The sequence below is a fragment of the Lonchura striata genome, chromosome 3, assembly GCF_046129695.1.
Source record: "Lonchura striata isolate bLonStr1 chromosome 3, bLonStr1.mat, whole genome shotgun sequence".
NCBI classification, from domain to species: domain Eukaryota; kingdom Metazoa; phylum Chordata; class Aves; order Passeriformes; family Estrildidae; genus Lonchura; species Lonchura striata.
Window position 1 is genome coordinate 1,654,711 of NC_134605.1, and position 18,594 is coordinate 1,673,304.

Here is an 18,594-nt window from a genome sequence, read left to right on the forward strand (position 1 = left end):
CTGCATGCTCATGCTCTCCCAGCAATTCCTTCTGAAAAGGGACAGGGACAGCTGGAGTCCCCTAAAAAAATGAAAGAGATCAAAGACACCCATGTTCTTTCCTTTGAGCAGCAAAGATGGTGAAGCAGCTTCTCATCCTGCACCCACCAGTGTTTTTGGTACACTCATGACCAGCTGGGAGCTGCTATCTCAAATCTTCTGGATTCACTGGGGAACACCACAAAATCAGACAAAAAAACCTGCTCACAGCTTATGCAAATCTATTAATTTAAATGACCACAGCACTGTTTAAAAGCATCAAAAAATGAAACCTGAAGAGAAGCAACTATCTCCTTGCAGAAGATCTGTGGGAAGAAAACATCTACCTTTTACATTTGGGCAAAGCCCCATCTATACCATACACTGTCCATTTCCAATAAATGACTGAAGTATCTACAAGGGAGGAAGAAGATATACCCTGATTTTTTTTCCTAACTTCACACTGTCTCAAGCTGTGTAACAACCACTCTACACATGTTCAGCAGATAATGAAACCACAAGTGTTTATCTCAATCCAAAACGGCTTCATTTTTTTTTCCCCTCCCCTTAAACTCAGATTTAACCAGGGTTTTAATTCCAAGGACAAAAGGAGCATGCTTATCCTATAATGCTCCAACTACAAACTTGGGTTTTTTTTTTTCCTTAAGGCAGTTTCATCCAGCTTCAAGTCTGACTTTAGGATTTATGTGTCTCTGCCACTATGTCCACTAGTATATTGGAGCAAAAGAAATTATAAGCAAGGAAAAGCCTTGGTCTGAAGATGGGTCTCTGTTGAATTTGTGCAAAGGGAGGGCAGCTCTATGCCCAGCACTCCACTGCGATGTTTTGGCTCCCAGAGAAGTCAGCAGCAGAAAAATGATATGTCAAGACTGCCCTGTATTGCCTTTTTTCCACTGGATATTAATATTCTGACAAAACAGCAATGACTTTCTGGCCTCCTAAGGGTGAGACTCTTGCCCCAAAACAAGATGAGTACAAGCTTTGCTAAACAGTTTACACCATGATGGGAAATCACAAGTTCACAAGATGTCTGAAAAAACCCCAAGCTCAAATTGAAGAATACTCCTCCATGCCTCTCTGAGTGTGATAAGGAGATATTTCCAGCATTAATCTGCAAGGCAAAGGCCCACAAGCTGCTTCTTTGTCCCAGATAAAAAAGGGATGCCTTTTTATTAGTGTTAGCACCATGAGGAGGCTGCAGAAATCTGAGGGGGAAAGTCACTTACTCATCCAAATCCAGTGCTCTCCCCTGGAAATGCATGGATGATGCATACTCTCAATTTTGAGAGGGGAGAAATCACATTTCTCCTGTCTTCATCCTGTCCAGATGTGCTTGGGGCTGCAACGAGTCCAGCAAGGACTTGGGAGTTAAGTCCCCATCCAACACACACATTCATGCATTAGTAATATAGGAGTAATATATTTACACATGTAATGCATGTACTTACAGTGTGGAGATTAGTTAGAAGTAATTAAAATTATTAGTGTAGCAGCTGAAAAGATTGTTTCCATCCCATTATAACAAGGCAATGCAGCATCTGGATGTGGAAAACAGGCACTCCCCTGTTGACTAATGGCCAACACTCACCTTGCTAAAGGATTAGGTGGAAATCTGTGTCTCAAGAGAAAGCCTAGAATGTAGCAGCATTCCTCTACTGGAATTCCAGCTAACACTCAGACAGGAGCCCTCCAGATGCATTCACAACCAAGTAAATGAAGTTTGGCTGAAATAATGCTTCGCCAAAACTAACACAAGCACAGTGACCTCTGGAATTTGGTGCTACTTCCAAATGTCCTAAAGGATGCCATCAATGAAGTCATAAAAAAGGTACTTTTTAACCCTTGGCAGTGATTCACCCGGATATTTTTTCTAGCAGAAAGCCTTATTACTGAAGGGAGAGCTTCCTATTATTTGCAGGAAAATTCAGAGGAGAACAAATAGATACTAATTTGTTAAAAAGACAGATAAACATGTACAGGAAACACTTCTATGAAGGTCCTGCTCCTCTGAAGATTAACAATCTACAGTACTAGAGACAAAACCACGACACTGAGGAAACAAGTGAACTATAAAAACAGGAAGAAGTGGAAGTTTATTTTTTTATGTTATTTTGAGGGAATATTTGTTTTTCTGAAGCTTAAGATACCAGCAAAAGCTTCCATCTGCAAGTCATACTATTCTCTATACAAAAGCAGCTGCAGCGAGTTTCCTCACCCAGGTCCCCAGAGCTCTCAGATGGGGAGGCCATCCTGCACATTACAGATCTGCTGCTTCCCTAACCAACACTGTTTTTCAGTTTTCACCTCATCTAAAGCCATTATGAATTGATGGAAAGACAATACCCTGTAGCTGACACCAATAAATCAAGTTATTTTGATGTTGCACTTCCCCCACAGCCACAGGGCTAGGCATTCCCTCCAGATATGTATTTTGGTATATTTACTGTAACAACATGAAGGTTGTACTTGTTGGAAATTAAGGGCTTTGCCACAAACAGCAAAGCTGCTCTGGACTCTCCTGCCTTAAGTTTTTGTTCAAACAAAAATAAAACCATCACTGCTGTGAATGACAAGGATGCAGCTGGGATGTGCTGGGGCCAGCCACCACTTTTGCAGCAACCTGGTGGCACAACTATTTTCAGACCATCACAAGTCACCAAAGCTGAGCAGACCCCATCACTTTGTCTGGAGGCACCAAACTTTGCTTCTGTCTCAGAAACATCTTGGGTTTGCTCATGGTAGCATCACAAGGAGCCCTCAGTCTTCTGTTTGTTATATTATACATAACTTATCCTCCTTGAGTGAGTCAGGCTGTCCAGGGGTCTTCTGCTGTTAAAAGAGGTGGGGAGAATAGGAGACAGGAACCCCCACATCAATTTGTCTCCACTCAGGATCTTTTTGAAACAACTTCTCCACCTTTTTCTTGCAAAAGCCTGCAAGAAATCTAGGTAATTCTCACTGTAACCAATGCCATGCACATGTACTCAATGCCAACCTAAGAGCAGAATTCAAATCTGTCTGCAGAATTCCCAGAGCACAGAAAGCTATCAATGCAGAAAATAAGTTCAACTTAACCTGAAAAAAAGGTTTAAATATTTATGCTCCTAATATGTCCTCATCACTTCACTCTTGAGTACCATTTATAGCTGAGTTATTTTTGTCCACTGAAAGTCATCCCTTTGAACTAGGGCATTCACTGTTTAGGAAATACAATTAAATTTCCACCTTAGTTAGTGGATGTTAGTTAACTAGCAAGGGGAAAATGATCTACATTAAGAAAATGCAACACCATCAGCCCTGCTTTCCACTAGGCTTTGACCTCTACCACATCTGCAATAATGATGCAGATGTTATTTTGTACAGTTATTGTCCACAAATATAGAAGCCTTTCTATACTGGATATTAATATAAAATATTAAGCAGTTGCTATTTGTCTGACACACACTACACCAAGCCACATGTCTTCTGCTTTTGTATTAAGAAGAACAGTGACTGCTCTAACAGTATGGTCATCAGTGGGTACCCACATTTTGCCAATTCACATTTCCTTTCCACATGATTACTGACATTCAAATGCTGCTGAACTGCTGCAAATTCAACAGACCAGTTTTTACCTTTACTACCTTCTGGGTTTGTGTGCTCACGTACCATGGTTTTATGGGACCAAATGTTCTACACCACCTTGTAGCTCCTCCTGTTAAGTAATGGTATTAATAATAAAACAAGTCACATCAGTTGCAGGTAGAAATTGGAATAATAATGATAACAATAACAGATGGAGCCCATAAGCACCAGCTTCCAGGAAATCACTATCAGAAACACTGCTGAAGTTCATGATCTCTGGCTAATTAAGTACTTGAGGTGGAGGCAAGGAGCTGTACACATATACACTGCTTACCAAGGCTTCCTGTGCTTTCCACCCTGATTTATCACCCAGAAAAGTCATTTCAATTCTGAAATGACAACCCAGATGTTCTGACTTCACCTCTTCTTTGCTCCAGATGAAGGAATGAACTACCAAAAAACCCTGTGCAATGCTTCCACAGAAGTACCAAATTTGACTCCTGCCATTGAGACAGATCATCAGCAGAGAGCCAACCAGCAAAACACAACCCTGCTTTGCTCCATTGTCTGCCAATACCCAAGAGATACTTTCAGAAGCCAGGACTGGCTCTTCAAGTCCTTTTCCTCAAAGCATATAAAAATAGGATGAAGTAACAGCAAAGCACAATAAAATGCTGGGTGCCTCCTCTGGCTTCAGAGCTCCAGCAGCTCTGGTGACAGGACACAGTGTCCAGGACAGTTGTAAGCCAGATGATGCTGAAAACACTGGACTTTTGTTCTGGGACATCTCATGGCTTCGGGTGCATGGGCCATTTTTGCCTCATCCATTAATCAATCACTGTTTGAGGTCCATCAGTACTTGGCATGCCAACGACAGGATAAATAAAATCACAACAAAAACAATAATAAACTTCAAGCAGTTTCAAAAATCTTTGTGGCACCTACAGACTCTGGTCTCTCCTGCCAACCAAGGCAGCAATGGGGAAGGCTGAGCCTGGTGCCAGGGATACCCATCATGCCTACAATGACCAGCTGTTGCCAGTATGGATGATGGTACAGGCACTATTTCAAAAATCCCACTCCTGGATAGTGCCTGGGACTTCCTCTGCCAAGCATGTGCTGCAAGCTCCAGGAGGCTCCCCACCTGCTTTCCTGAAATGCTGCTGTGGAAAGGGCACAGAGGGCTTTGATGAGCCCAGAGGTGCTCACACTGTCTCCAAATAGCTGGTTTTATTAACTTTAACCTGCACCCATGGGCTGCTGAAGGTGCTACATCCCATTTAGATTTGCAGGGATAAAATTAAGCTTTTCTTGATAGGGAGTGATTTTTGTGCTGTGCCACAATGCTTGTTCAGGCAAGCTTTTTATTCACCTGGGGCAAGCATACTCTTCAAGCTTAATTAGATCATATCCCTAGCTAAAAAAACTTGATAGTTAATTGAAACTTCATGCCAACCTATGGTCTGCCCTGCATGTCTCTCATGCCTTGTGTAATAGAAGTCCAAGGGTGGGAGAGCAGCGTGGGGTGGGGAGAAGGTTTAATTTTAGCCAAAAGGAAGAAGAGTCAGCACACTGCCTAGCTAAAGAAACAGAAAAAAAAAAAAATCCACTGTGCCACAATCCTGCTCCATGACATGAACTGAGTAGTGCATGCAAATGACCCATAAAGCAGAGGAGCTGAATATCAAAAAGTGTTCACAAAACTGGAGGTACAACCATGGACAACAGCTGCCAAGAGTGCTGTGCTATGCAACATGGGGGACAGCCTGCACAAGCCTTGGAGATGCCAACAAGGCACTCTCGACAAAACTAAGGCTTATCCTGCAGGGAGGAAGTTATCTCATACAGAAGAAAGTGTCTTTTTTAAGTACAGAAGGGTTTAGTATATTTAACATTTTAATTAGCTCATGAATGACAAAAATCACAGTGCTGCAAAAGAAGTTCCTGTATTTTAAATGTTCCAAAATAAAATTAATATAAGGGGAATGGATTTTAGCCTTTTAGGTATTTCTTTCCCCCATATTTAAGGTCTGGTTTTCAGAATAACTTACACATAAGATAGCAAGAACATATACAAGCTGTAAACAAGCACAAACCTTTAAACTCTTCTTTATTCAATTACCTGAAGAAACTCATTCATGCTCTCTGTAATGCAGCATCTTCCTACAAGCCACATTTCACCCTGCCTCCAGTCATATGTTTCTTCCTGGGATTCAAAGATTTCCCTTTGGTGTCAAGGGAGTTTCTACACAAATTATACAGCAAGAGATACCTGAAACAGGTGTTTAGCCAAGGAGAATCCCATTGAAGCCATCCAAGATTTTCTGCCATCTCACTAACCTAGGGAGCTCTAAGGACAGGTCTGGCAATTTACAGCAGGATTGCCCTGGACCTTATATAACACATATTATAAACTTCCTAAGCTTTCTGCTGTCCAGAATTTGAAGCAAAACATCAAATCATCAAAACACCCCAAAGCAGTTACTTCTTTCAACAATCAACACTTATCAAGCATCTCGAAACATGTGACATAACAGGCAAGTTTACCTACGGATTAAAAAAAAACCAAATTCAACAGGCCGTTCTGCATTTTTTTGTCCTTGCTATGTGAGATCTTGAGGAGAGGCTCAGGCGCCAGACAGCTCTGCCTTAACCCAGCACCAGCTTAAAAGCCTAGCTTTGCTTTTATCTCTCTCTCTCCCCCTCCCCAGCTTTGCACTGGGGGGACTCTTTGGGAAACCACTTTTCCCTTGGCCTCCCTCCTGCCTTCCTTGCACCCAACAGCTCCTAAACCATCCCAGTGGTTCCCACCAGGCCCACACCAGGGAGAAACTCCCAAGCACAGTACTGAGGTGCCTTTCCACTTCTTTGTGCTTTAAATGCTTCCAAGTTTAATAGCAGCTTTCCCTTCCCTGTTTGCTCTGCGCCGTGGATTCCACACCCCACGTCCCCGCTCCATTGCCATCCGTCACGCTCCAGCCGCCTCTCCTGGCTATTTACTCAGGGCTGGGTAGGGCCAGGAATTCCTCCGTGTAACAAAATGTACAAACGTGCTTTTATGTGGGCCATTTCCACGCTGCAGAGCTCTCAAGGAGTTTCCCCTTTCTGTCCTGAGGAGCTGGCTTTAATCAGAAGTTCAGGAGCTTGTCGCTGACCAAAGTCACACATGGAAGTAGAGGAAAGGGGCTCAACATTTCTTCCATCCACCTAAGGAAATGAGAGCTTAAAAGAGTACAGAATCCAGAACACAATTTGTGATAAGGCTTAACAGGTAAGGAAATAGCCAGGTGCTCTGTATCTAGTAAGGAATGCACCCCTCAGTGATAAGCCAAGGAAGAGTCACTGTCTAACACTGGAAGACACCATCTGCAGACACAAAGAAGATTCACTTCTGGTCTAAGAAAAATAGCCAGCACATCCTTGCGTCCTCTGTAGCAAAGGGTGACCCAACTGGCCCAAATTCATATCATGGCAGTTAATAAAACCATGAGCTGAAATTAATCACTTAAAAAAAATTTGTATTTTTTCTGCTGACCCATCACCAATTACGATAAATTTCTCTGCTATTCCATTCTTGCCTCCTCTCCCCACTGCTCTCATCATATACAGGGATGTTTACTTCAATATCCACTGTAAAATAAATCTAGTGCTAACCACGCTCAGAAGTAACATCAGTAGCTACCTCCAAGTATTTTTAATGCATGCTAAAATTTGGAGAGTCACTTTCATACAAAGATGAGAGAGGATGTGAAGGATCTGCCTTTGATGTTCGGTTCTCAAGTGAAGGAGAATTAATATTGACCATTTTAAGAGACCTCTTCCAAATGCAGGCATGTTCTCTGCAGCCAGCAGCAGCAGCTTTCAGCTAGCTCACTAGAGCCCATTATTGAGCTCTTTACAGCATTATTCACAACAAACAGCTTATGTTATATATTTTGTCTACCTGTTCCATAGATAACTGGCCAGGGACAACAGATCATGCCTCTTACACAGCAGTTGGGTTTTCCAGCCCTGGCTTACAGGGCAGGGGTTTCTTTATACTGGATAAAGGCAGCACCTGGCTGGTTTAAATACCCACACCATGAGCAGGTATAGCCAGGGCTCACTAGTTGTGACCCAAGGTGAACGATGATCTGAAGAATGTCCAACCAGGGGTGCTCATTTTCAGTCCCACCTCTTCCATTCATATCCCAAGCACTGAAATTAGAGCAATTTTTTCCTTCTTAAAATATGTAGAAGCAAGTACTACTGGCAGCTGACTATGTGCAGGAGGGTACCAGACCCATGTAGAACCACAAAACCTGGTAAATGATCTTGTGAAAAATTATTTCTCCCATTCCTGCAGCAGAGAGCAAGCAAAAGAGGGAAACAGTCTAATACTATTTAATTACTTTTTTTCTTTATATTAAATTAAAGGTATGCCTTTTAAGATCTCAACACTTAAGTGCTGGAAAAAAGGATGCATTTTCTCCTCTGTATCACCTTACCCCAAAACAACACAGCAACCTTAGTTACATTCACAATCCAAAGGATGGATTAGCAGAATCACTCTGTGATTTATTTCATTGCTTCAATCATTGCAGCACGTGGAGTGCATTTGGCCAACAGAGGCAAACCCAAAAGCACCAAAGCACTCCCCTGCTCACTGCTATTCCCCTTTGGTTTTGTTCAAGTCAGCACTGAGAAAACAAATTAAGCTCCCAACTCTCAGCTCCTATAATGGCACGAGATACTCAGCGCTGACTCCAGAAGTTTATATATTTTCTCTTTAAAACATGAATGGGAAAGTGTACACAAACACCCTTCTTTCCCCATCCCTTCCTTCCCCTAAGAAGGACTGTTTATTTTTTTATTTGACCTTATGAAAGGTTGGGGAAGCTATTGCACCAATACTCTGATAAAGGTTGCCCACGCTTCCTTAGGGATATAGCCAAGGGAAGGAGGAAAAAAAAAAAAACCAACACCACCCAAACACCTCCACCAGCAACAAAGCTGCTAGATGTATTATTTAATAACTTTTGGATAGAACACCAAATTTTATCAACTAATTGATCCAGCCTACAGCTCACCCAGAGCTTTCCTGACATAGAAAATACCAAGTACATGGATGTAGAAGCACTAAGCACTGCAGAACTTCAGTGCTCCATAGCCAAACCAAGATAAAACTACCTCATATGGTGGCTTTTTGTATTCCAATTTATGGATCTTCAGGATTACCATTTCTAAAATAGTCCGTGTGGCTACTAACTCTAGGGAAGCATAATATTTGCTCATGGGGATTTGGAATGAAGAGGAGGCTTTGCTGCATGCATGGGAATTTATTTCAGGACTCCTGATTAAAGGCACACACGCAGAACCAAACCAAATGAATGGCTGGTGGCAGATTTTTCAAGCTGTACTTTTTTCATTCACAGGCTGTGATTTTAAAGGGCTCCTCAGCTGCTCACCAGGGGAGGATCAGCAGAGCTGAGGTCACTGGCACACCAAACACCATCTCCACATCCAAAAACTGGGAGACCCTGGCTAGATCCTGGCCCCTGGGCACACAGTTATTCCTAGGATGCAGTAAAAAGCCTGGGAGAGAAGCAAGATTTTAAATGTGCAAGCAGAGGAGAGAAGCTGGGTAAAAACATCACAGTAAGGAAGCACACATATTTTAACATTATCCAGCCCAAAATCATGCAAGATGGCCATGGCAATTCCAGGATCAATAAATTCTTTTGGAGTTCAATCCAAGGCATCAAAATAAGCCTATTTCTGTCTCCCCTTTATCTGCTGTCTGCTAAGCATTTCTACACATACCACATTGCTACAATCATAATTTTGAGGTGGGGGAAGATCATCCTCCCCATGTACACATCAAATCAAAGAGATAAAATCCTTCACCTTCCTCCTGACTCTGCCCATCTGTACAACTCAGTGTTTGTAAGGATATTAACCAAAAGCAGTCACTTATCCAGAGAGACTGACCTTGGAAGGTTTAGGACTTCTGGGAGAGGGAGACACAGACTTCAGTAACTGATAAAAGCACAAAGAAACCTGATAAACAGCTAAAAAAAGAAGAAAGGTTGATATTTATCATACAACCTGTTTTAGGAACTACTGTAAAAAGGCACATCGCTGAGCTGATAAGATCTTCCAAATCAGTGGAGTTTATGTACACATAGGCACAAGGGGAAAAGGTTTATTTGGACTTTAAGGTTCTTCCTGTAGGATGCAGTGTTTATAAAGGGTATTTCTAGAACTTCCTGACTGCATTTGTGAGATCGTGCTCTCTGTGTGCTTCCAGTTCCCTCCAGCCTGCCCCTCTCCTATCAATACCCCTTTAATTTTTTTTCATTTTATTTATTGTTTTTAACCAGTCTGGTTAACTCTGCATTTCACTTCCTTCAAGTAACAAGCAGAGCCTCATCTCCAGTTTAGTAATTTTCCAGCCATTCAATACACTCATGAAGTATTACTATAACAAAATGCCAAATACTTGCACACAAAAGAAAGAAGGAAAATTTCCCCTTAAGCAGCTCTAATGGCTTAATTGTACTGCAGCCTTTTATTCTTGTTTTTAAACACAGAAAACAAGCTCTGCACTCTCTTTTTCTTCTACTTCAACTAAACACCAAGTGCCTTTTTAAAAACACAAGGTCATTCAAGCAATGCAAGAATGAGAATTACTATTTAATAAAACTCTGTACCATTTCCTAACCCTTTTTATCTTTGCAGCCACTAAATGCAGATATACAGTAACAACACATAAAGCAATGATGGGCTGCAACCAGCTTAACACCTCCCATGCCAAGTTTCAGTCAAGGATGAATTATGTTGGCAGCATTATAAATCTCTAATGATAAAAGTTTTTGCTGCAATTTCACCAGTATTTAAAATAAAAAAGGCCACCACTGAAGTACCAGTGGCTTTTCCATAATTTAAAAACAAATTTTAAATACATGGAGGATAACAAGCTCCTGAAATACAGAGATTTACACTGAGGTGTCTGTACCCTGGCCCTCCATTGCCTCCAAGGCAAGCAGGGCTTTTAATACAACTTCAATAATGAAAATAAAAACTTTAAAAATAAATCAGGAGATTTCAGACTTGGGAGTCAGACACCTTGGTTTTTAGGAAATGTGATCATGTAAGGTGGCTGCATTGTCAAAACTGTGGAGAAAATTGGAGAAGGCAGGTCTAGGTCTGGCCCCAACCTTCAGCAACATTCTCTCCCATGCAGTTCTTTCGCAGCCAACCTGCCAGCAGAGGAGGGTGAACTCCTCAGCTCATCATCATCATCAAGACCCACTGCACGGGGTACCTAAGGCAAAATTAGGCATTCATCACCCCACTGAACCACTGGACTTCTGACCTCAAACCCTCACCCACACAGAACAGATGAATGATGGTACAAAGATCCAAGCATCACGGTAATCACACAAATAAATAAATCAAAAGCAATTGAACAAAAAGCTAAGCTACACATCCATAAACCTCCAAGCATGCTTTAAATTAACCCAGGTAATACTTTCATATCTCTACATAATTTTTAAGAACGAGACAGTTTGTAAACAATTGCAACCCCAGAGCCAGATCCCCACAGCAGCACTGACTGCACTCCCCAGTTCTGCTGATGCCTTCCAGCAGCTCTTTTATGGCATCCCTTGGATCACTGGAAAACAAAAGAAATAGCTCTCCAGTATTAGAACCTGGATACTTTTCCCCTTCAGAGCCCTCAAGGTTTTACAGGGATGGATGTGGTGATGAGCAGCTGACTGCTACCAAGGCATGATCCAGCTGTTCACCTGCCTCCTCCTGTCCCAAAGCACAGCTTCCCTCTGTGCTGCAGCTGGAAGCATTAGCTAGCAACCCTCTCCCAGCTCCAGGGCATACCTTTCCACTTGTAAAACCAGGTGAACAAGCACTTGGAAGCCCAGGTGGGAGTGTTTGGACATGTCAGTGAAGAAATGCAGTGAGCAGAGGTAAGCTGAGCTCTCTGCTGTTAGTGATGGGGGTGAATTTGACGGGTGTCTTTTTGGGCAGAGTCCCCCTCGAAACAGGGACCTGCCATGGGTTAGGACTCATTACAGCTGCAGAAAAAGAAGTGCTGCCAATACTTCAAGGGAGAAAATCACACAGAAAGAAGAGAAACCCTTCTTTCACCTCATGTATGTCCCCCAGAAAAATGCTTTCCACCACTAGTATGGGAATGAATAAATAAATAAAAAGCATAAATGGTCTAGAGACTCAAACAGAAAAAAGGTAAATTAACACGTGTGCTTTAGCTCAGATACTAATTGCTTCTAGTGGCATCAACTAATCCTAAACATGGATTTAATTCCTGTTAAACCACATCATTTAAGAAATGTCTTTCTGCAGGTGAGGGGAAGACCAGCAAGGAACTGGCAGGTGAACTGTGGTGCTTCAACAGGCTCCAGTGTTTATGGAAGAAGCTTGGTGATTTCCCACAGTGTTTTAAAACTGCTGTACGAATGCCTTCAGTGTATTTCAAGCATTGCAATGGAAACTAATCTTGCTCTCAACTACTCAAACAGGCGAGCGATGTTCTACATTTTAATGTACAGGAGGGAAGCAGCCACTTCTAGCTAGCAAGACAAGAACTAATGGGACTATCCAAACAGGATGTATGTATAATGCAGTTAAAAACCCAACAAGCTAAGTGTTTCCAGACCTCCTCGGGACCTGAGTGCATGTGCAGACCATGCTCCTGTCCTTGCACAGCAGCACAGGTCCCTACAAGCAGGCAGATGTGTTTCCCATACGCAGGATTAAAAGACGCTATCAGGTTTTACAGCCCATCTCCCAGCAGAGGTGGAACAGTGACCACCTATTAAAAAGGAGGGGGAAGTGGTTACTCTCAGCAAGAGACAAACACTTTTGTTCCTGGGGAGAGATGTACACAGGCAACGAGTCCTAATGTTGCTTCTGAAAGCCCATTTATCCTTTGATTAGTTCACTGAAGACATTAATTCTGGCTTGCATTTTTACTCCTTTCTGTAGTGCCTGGAACAAAAAGCTCTAGCTAGCAATGAACAAGCTTCATCACCACTGCAGTCTCCAAGTCATGGAATGCTTTTCTCCTTGCCAGACACTGCTGTCAGAGCCTGCACTTTGGGTAACTCTGTAATCCCACTTTTGGAAACACCACAGATGGGGAAATCAACTTCTGTCGTTAAGAAAGTCCCAAAAACCCTTCTCCCCATGCCTGCCAGTGAGAAGCTTCCTTCCTAGCTGGAATAGCCATCAGCAGTGCTCAGCTGATAGACTCAAGATCTCTCTGATTACACGTAGGAGTTGGGAACAAAGGGGGTGGGGTAACAGGGACACAACAAATCCCCAAAACATAGTCCTTGAAGTGCAACTTGCAAGCCAAGAAAGTAAAAGAATTAAGTTATTCAAAGACTCCAAGAACACGCAGGCCAGAGTCAAAACCAGTACTTTGGGTTAAAACTCACTTTACTCAGTACTTTGGGTTAAAACTCACTTTAGACCTACTGCAACAGGTAGAACCTGCTGGCTGCTGGCAGAAAGGTCTCCAACAGCCTTGAAAGCAGGTTTTGTAATAGTGCTTTTGATAAAACACCTTACTTTAAGGTGAAGCATCTGCTTCTACTGCATGGGGCAGACAGTGTTATACTCCACGGGTTCATGTTATAAGGATCACCTTCCCCTGAAGTGAGGAGAAAATACTGCCATGAGGGTTTGCCTGCAGTGTGAGTTGTACAAGTCCTGCTTCCAGACAAGCGTGACACATGAAGGAATAGAAATAATACCAGCAATAAAGAAAACAATACCCTCCAGAGAGCAGAGAAAAGGAAATGGAGACAGAAAATGAGATGGAGTGAAGACATCCTCCTGGACTTTGAGATGATGTCTACCTGCCCACACAACACTTGTCTGACATCAAGCTGAAGCAGAAAAAAGAGGTTTGGGAGCATTTGCGGGTACCAAAACTGATGGTGATAAACATCCCAGAATGGCTGTGCTGGTGGGCAGAAGTGCAGCAGCAGTGCAGCATTGCTTTGCTGCTCTTGCTGCATCAGCAGGGCTTGCTCCTCATCCCAGCTCCATCCTGCAGCTCCACGGCTTCCACTCCTCCAGCAGTGGGGGACAGCAGATGGTTTTCCCTGCCTTGCAAGGAACCAAATCCTGAGAAACCACATGGGCAAACCCAGCCTTTGCTCCCAAGAGCTGGTGCAAAACCCAAGGTGAGGGTCAGATACAGAGAGAAGGCAGCCAGCAGAGCCCAGCTGCATTTCTCTGCAGCTTTAGAGGGTCAGGTTTACAGCACTGAGCAAGCACCAGAAAAATAAATGATTAAAGGAAATTTGACAAGGAAAGGGGGTGGACGTGGGTAGAGAAACGGGAAGGAAGGAAAACTCAGAAGATCTTGGCAGGAAACCAATAGGTAAGAAAAGAAACAAAAAAAAAAAAAAAAGAAAAAAAGAAAAAAAAAAGAAATCATTAGAAACCATCAGCTGAGTTTACCCATGGTTAAAGTAGAAAGAAAAGGGCAGTGCAAGCAAGATGCTGGGAGATGCTGCCCTGCTCTGCTTGCTGCCAGGCTTGGAGCAGACCTCTCTTTCCAGAGCTGGGATTTATGTGATAACAGCTTCTTGCTTGCTTTTGGTAGTCTACAGAAATGGGGACCTGCTGCAGTTCCTATCTCCTGTCAATCAACTCCACAGTCTATCTGTGCCTTTTTTAGTCAACTGACCTTTTCTATTTTACTTCTTTTTTAAATTCTACACTGCTTTAGAAGCCTAAGTCCTACAAAAATCAAATGCTCCACTTAGCAAACAGGGCATATATCAAAAACACAGTCTCCAGAGCTGTACTTTTAGTTTCACTGATCTCTGTGCCCTCTCCACCCCTGCACAGTTCTTGCAAGAAAGATCACCTTGTGCTGTTAAAAAGGGAGAAAAAAAGATAAAAACAAAAAAGCCACACTTTTCAATGAATTTGCTGTAGGGAGCAGTTCCTATGTCCATTCTGATGGAGGGAAGGAAACTGAATGTATCGATTCCTCAAGTATGCCAGAGCATGTAAGAAAGAAAAATGAGTGACTAAAACCAGTAGTTACGTTGTGTCTCATTTCTGAGCTCCTATTTTCCAGCCTGGTCCCAAAGAAGGAGGACATCTCCCTGCAATTTGGTGGCCGACAGGAAACAATTTTGTGGTTTAAATCCAGCGAACAGCAAACCAAGCCCACGTTAAGAGCGAGCCTTGCCACACAACGCACTTTTGTTTGCAGCCTCAGGATTTAATTAAACAGGTAGATAAAACCTACCTTTTAACCCACGCTCCAGGGTGTGCCTCAGTGAGATAAAAAAACAGGCTGCAAAAACAGGTCAAAGATGATTCCAGTGCTGGTGCAGCATCTGTGCTGCACTCAAACACTGTCCCACTGCACTCAAGGAGGGGAGCTGCACCAAAAAACTTCACTTTCTGGCCCAAAGGCAGGTTGGTTTGGTTTCTCCTTTTCAGTGCCACGTCTGGGTTATCCATGGGCTGCACAGGGCCACAGCAGGGTCTAATGTGCTGAGAAATTAAAAATCCAGCTCCCTTCCTCTTGTGGCAACCCTCTTTCCTTCCAGCTGTCTGACCTAACACCTCTCCATACATCTTCCACCTACAATTTCTTTTCAAGGCGTTTCCAAAACAGAAGTAGCAAGAGTAAAAAGGGCAAATCCCTTCATTCTTTTTCCCTCTTCTTCATCTGACAGATCTACTATTCCCCAATAAACAACAACTTCTCCCAGAGACCGAACAAAGCAGCTACTTACATGTCATATTTTAAACAGGCATGTTTTCAGGCCAAGAAATAAACAGTTATATTTTGGCAATCCTTCATTTCCTGTCCTATTTGCGAGCAATAATGTCATAACACACAGTGTGTCCCATGCCTTCCTCCCTGGCTGAAACTTGCAGCAAAATAATTTAGCTGAATGAGCTGCCTTTAATGCTTAGAGAAGAATGGGGCAAAAATGGGAGTGAAAATGAAGGGGGGAGGGAAATAATTTTTTTCAGCACAATGGGCAAACTGCAACACTGCTGGATTTAGTATCCAGGGCGAACATCGCTGGTGTCTGCTCAGATGTGGGGGGGAGTGAGATTTTGGGTCAAAAAGAAGCAGCAAGAGCAAGTTTTCTTTCCTTAGACTGGAAAAACACACCGGTGTGATCTCACACCGTGTTTTGCTGTCCGGGACACCACCAGAGCAACACTACGAATATGGCATTTAATGCAGCTGGTTCAAAAGCTCCGGGGCAGCAATCCCACTGGGCTGGGACTCGCTGGAGTGGCGGGGACACCCCGGGACACCCCGGGGACATCCCGGGGACACAGCCGGGCCAAGGCATCGCGGCTCCATCCCAGCAGCGCACCGACACTTCCTCGTTCCCTGACCTTTTCCATTTAATTACTTCCTGTGACTTTCTTGGAACCGTGCATCGGAACGAGCAGGCGGCAGCCTCCGGGCACGACCCCATCACTTCGCTTGAGGGTTCAGCTCCGTTTCTCCTCCTCGCAGGCTGAAAAGCCACGGGGCAGCCCAGCCAGGATGGTTTCGGAGTAGGGTCGCCCACGTCTTCTGCCCAAAAATCCCGCCAGCGCTGGGGTGCAGCCTCGCAGGCTCCGATTTATGAGCTGGCATCCCCGATCTGCCCCCAGCCTGCAACGTGCGAGGCAGCGCGGGCTGAGCCGGGGGCGAGCAGGGAAGCAGAAAGGAAGGCTGAGATGCAGGAAGAGGCGCTGGCTTGGCAATGACAAAGTGACCTCTGAGTATCGACCCGAAATGGTGCAGTTCTGAAGGGACCGAGGAGTTTCCAGCATCCGAAACCCTGTTTGTTTCCCTTCTCGCTTTTACAAATCGACTCGAAACTCCTGTTCTCAAGAAACCACTAAAAAAAGGGGGGGAAACCCTTGTTATTTACTTGAAGAGGGTTATTTTAAAAGGCATCCTGACAGTGGTCCTTTTTTTTTTGTAATCTGGCTGTTAACATTTGCTCACAGTGCACTCAGTGAAACAAGAATAGCTATGCAAATTAAAGCCAGATATCTAGGGCAAATAGCGCGCTACACTACCATTGTTCTGACAGCTTGAGAAAACTTATCAGGAGAGCCTGTCCTTATTTCTTTTAACACCATATATATTGGAGAAAAAAAAAAAAAATCAAATCACTTCACCCACCACTGAAATGAAAAAACAACCCATGAGTCACCGACTTCAGCAACGCTATCAATCAATGCAAGGCTGGAAGCGAGGAGCTTACAGAGGAAACCATGGCTTACCTAAAACACCTCGCTGTGCCCTACAAAGCCAAGGCCAGCCCAGCCACGGCCTCCAGGAGAACCACTTGGGATGTGCACTGAGGCATCGCTGACCCTGAAAGCCAACACATCCAGACACCAACAAAAAAGCTTCCAGTGGCCTGGGAATGGGTTGGGTACCAGCTCCCTGTGGTCACCAGCACTCCCAACCTCTAAGGGACCAAAGCACACAGTGCTGCTGGCTTGACAGGTGACCCCAGGAGAGGTGGCGTGACCCAAGAGCTTCCACGCACATGAAAACCATTAGTGAAGCCTCTGTCAGCATGGCAGTGCAGCAGCACATGGAAAAATTCACTCCCAAAACAAACTGCAGCCTACAGTCAGGGGAAAAAAAATCCCCCACCTAGCTATCGGAGCCAAGTGCTCAGCATTTTACACCAACACTCACCTCTGCACCGAGCCCTGCAGAAAACACATTTGGAGTGGTATCGTGCCTCAAGATGAAGGCTGGTGAGCGCCAGATTGTTGTCCAATTAATTGGGTTAGGTTTGGCCCTGTGTTCTCAAACCCAGAGACAGGGACCCACTTCTCCTCCTCTTGTCCAATTTACAAAGTTAAAAAAAAAGCCCCAAACAAACCAAATGAAGAACCAGGTTTTTATTGGAAATGAGTTGGCCACATTTTTCCAGCCTGTTAGGTCAAAGCAATCTGTATGCAACTACTTCTCTTTTGGTAATTTTTGTTTGGTTTTTTTTGCTTGTTTTGGTTTTTCTTTCTTTTGTTGTTGTTGTTGCAAGAGCCTTACCAACTTCAAAATAACCACGATTTTAGAAGCTACATATAAACACGTATTTATAATTTCTTCATTAAGAGCTGCCAAAATAACAAATTCCTCTCAACACGCACGTTGGGGGCAGAAGCCATTTCCTTCGCCACTCGTATTTCTCCAGTAAATCACCCTAAAATAAGTTTACCATGATGAAGGTGCAAGCGGGGCACATGCCACCCATTATGATTTTTTTTCGGACCTCAATACCGAGCCAAAAAGTTGCACAATTTTGACGCTGTAAGCCCTGCAAGGAGTCGTTTTAAAGCACGGTACATCCTATGGCGCTTGGCATCAGCCCAGTCCTGCACGCCAGTGAGTCATTCCTCTTGACTGTCAAAACCCCGGAGGAGATAGCCAGGAAGAGCCCTTGGGCCAGCACGGCGTGAAAAAGCCCTTCCTGCCATTCCGCTGCAGTAGCTTTAGGTTTTATTTCGGAGGAAGAAAGCATAAAAAAAAAAAAAAAAAAGAAAAGAAAAAAAGGGAAAAGGGCACCGCCGCGCATTTTGAAAGCCTCGGGGGGGTTCATCAGCGGGGAGGCGGCGGCAGCGCTGCGGAGCGGGGGTGGGCGGCGGGGGGCGGCGGTGAATGGGGAGGCCGCCGGTGACCGGGTTTATGAATGCGGCGTCATGTGACGGCGGCGGCGGCCGCCCTCCTATTCACAAAACGGCGGCGGCCGGGGCGGGGATCCGCGACGTCGTGTGTCCCCCCCCGGCTCCGCTCCCCGAGCCCCCCCGGCCCGGGGCTGCGCGGTGGCGGCGCGCACCGCTCCCCGCTCCCCTCCCCGCCGCTTCCGCCTCCCGCCGCCCCCGCCGGGCGCCCCGAGCCCCTCGGCCGGGCGGGGAGCGGCGGCGGCGCCCCCTCCCTGCGGTGCCCCGGGGCCCCGC

The 18,594-nt window shown here is 44.4% G+C and overlaps 1 protein-coding gene across 1 annotated transcript in view; it reads right to left on the reverse strand.

Moving 5' to 3' along the window:
* The window catches only part of SPRED2 (sprouty related EVH1 domain containing 2), a 57,774-nt gene that overhangs the window by 38,755 nt on the left and 425 nt on the right, over nt 1-18,594 (reverse strand). The gene's annotated exons all lie outside the window — the stretch shown is intronic.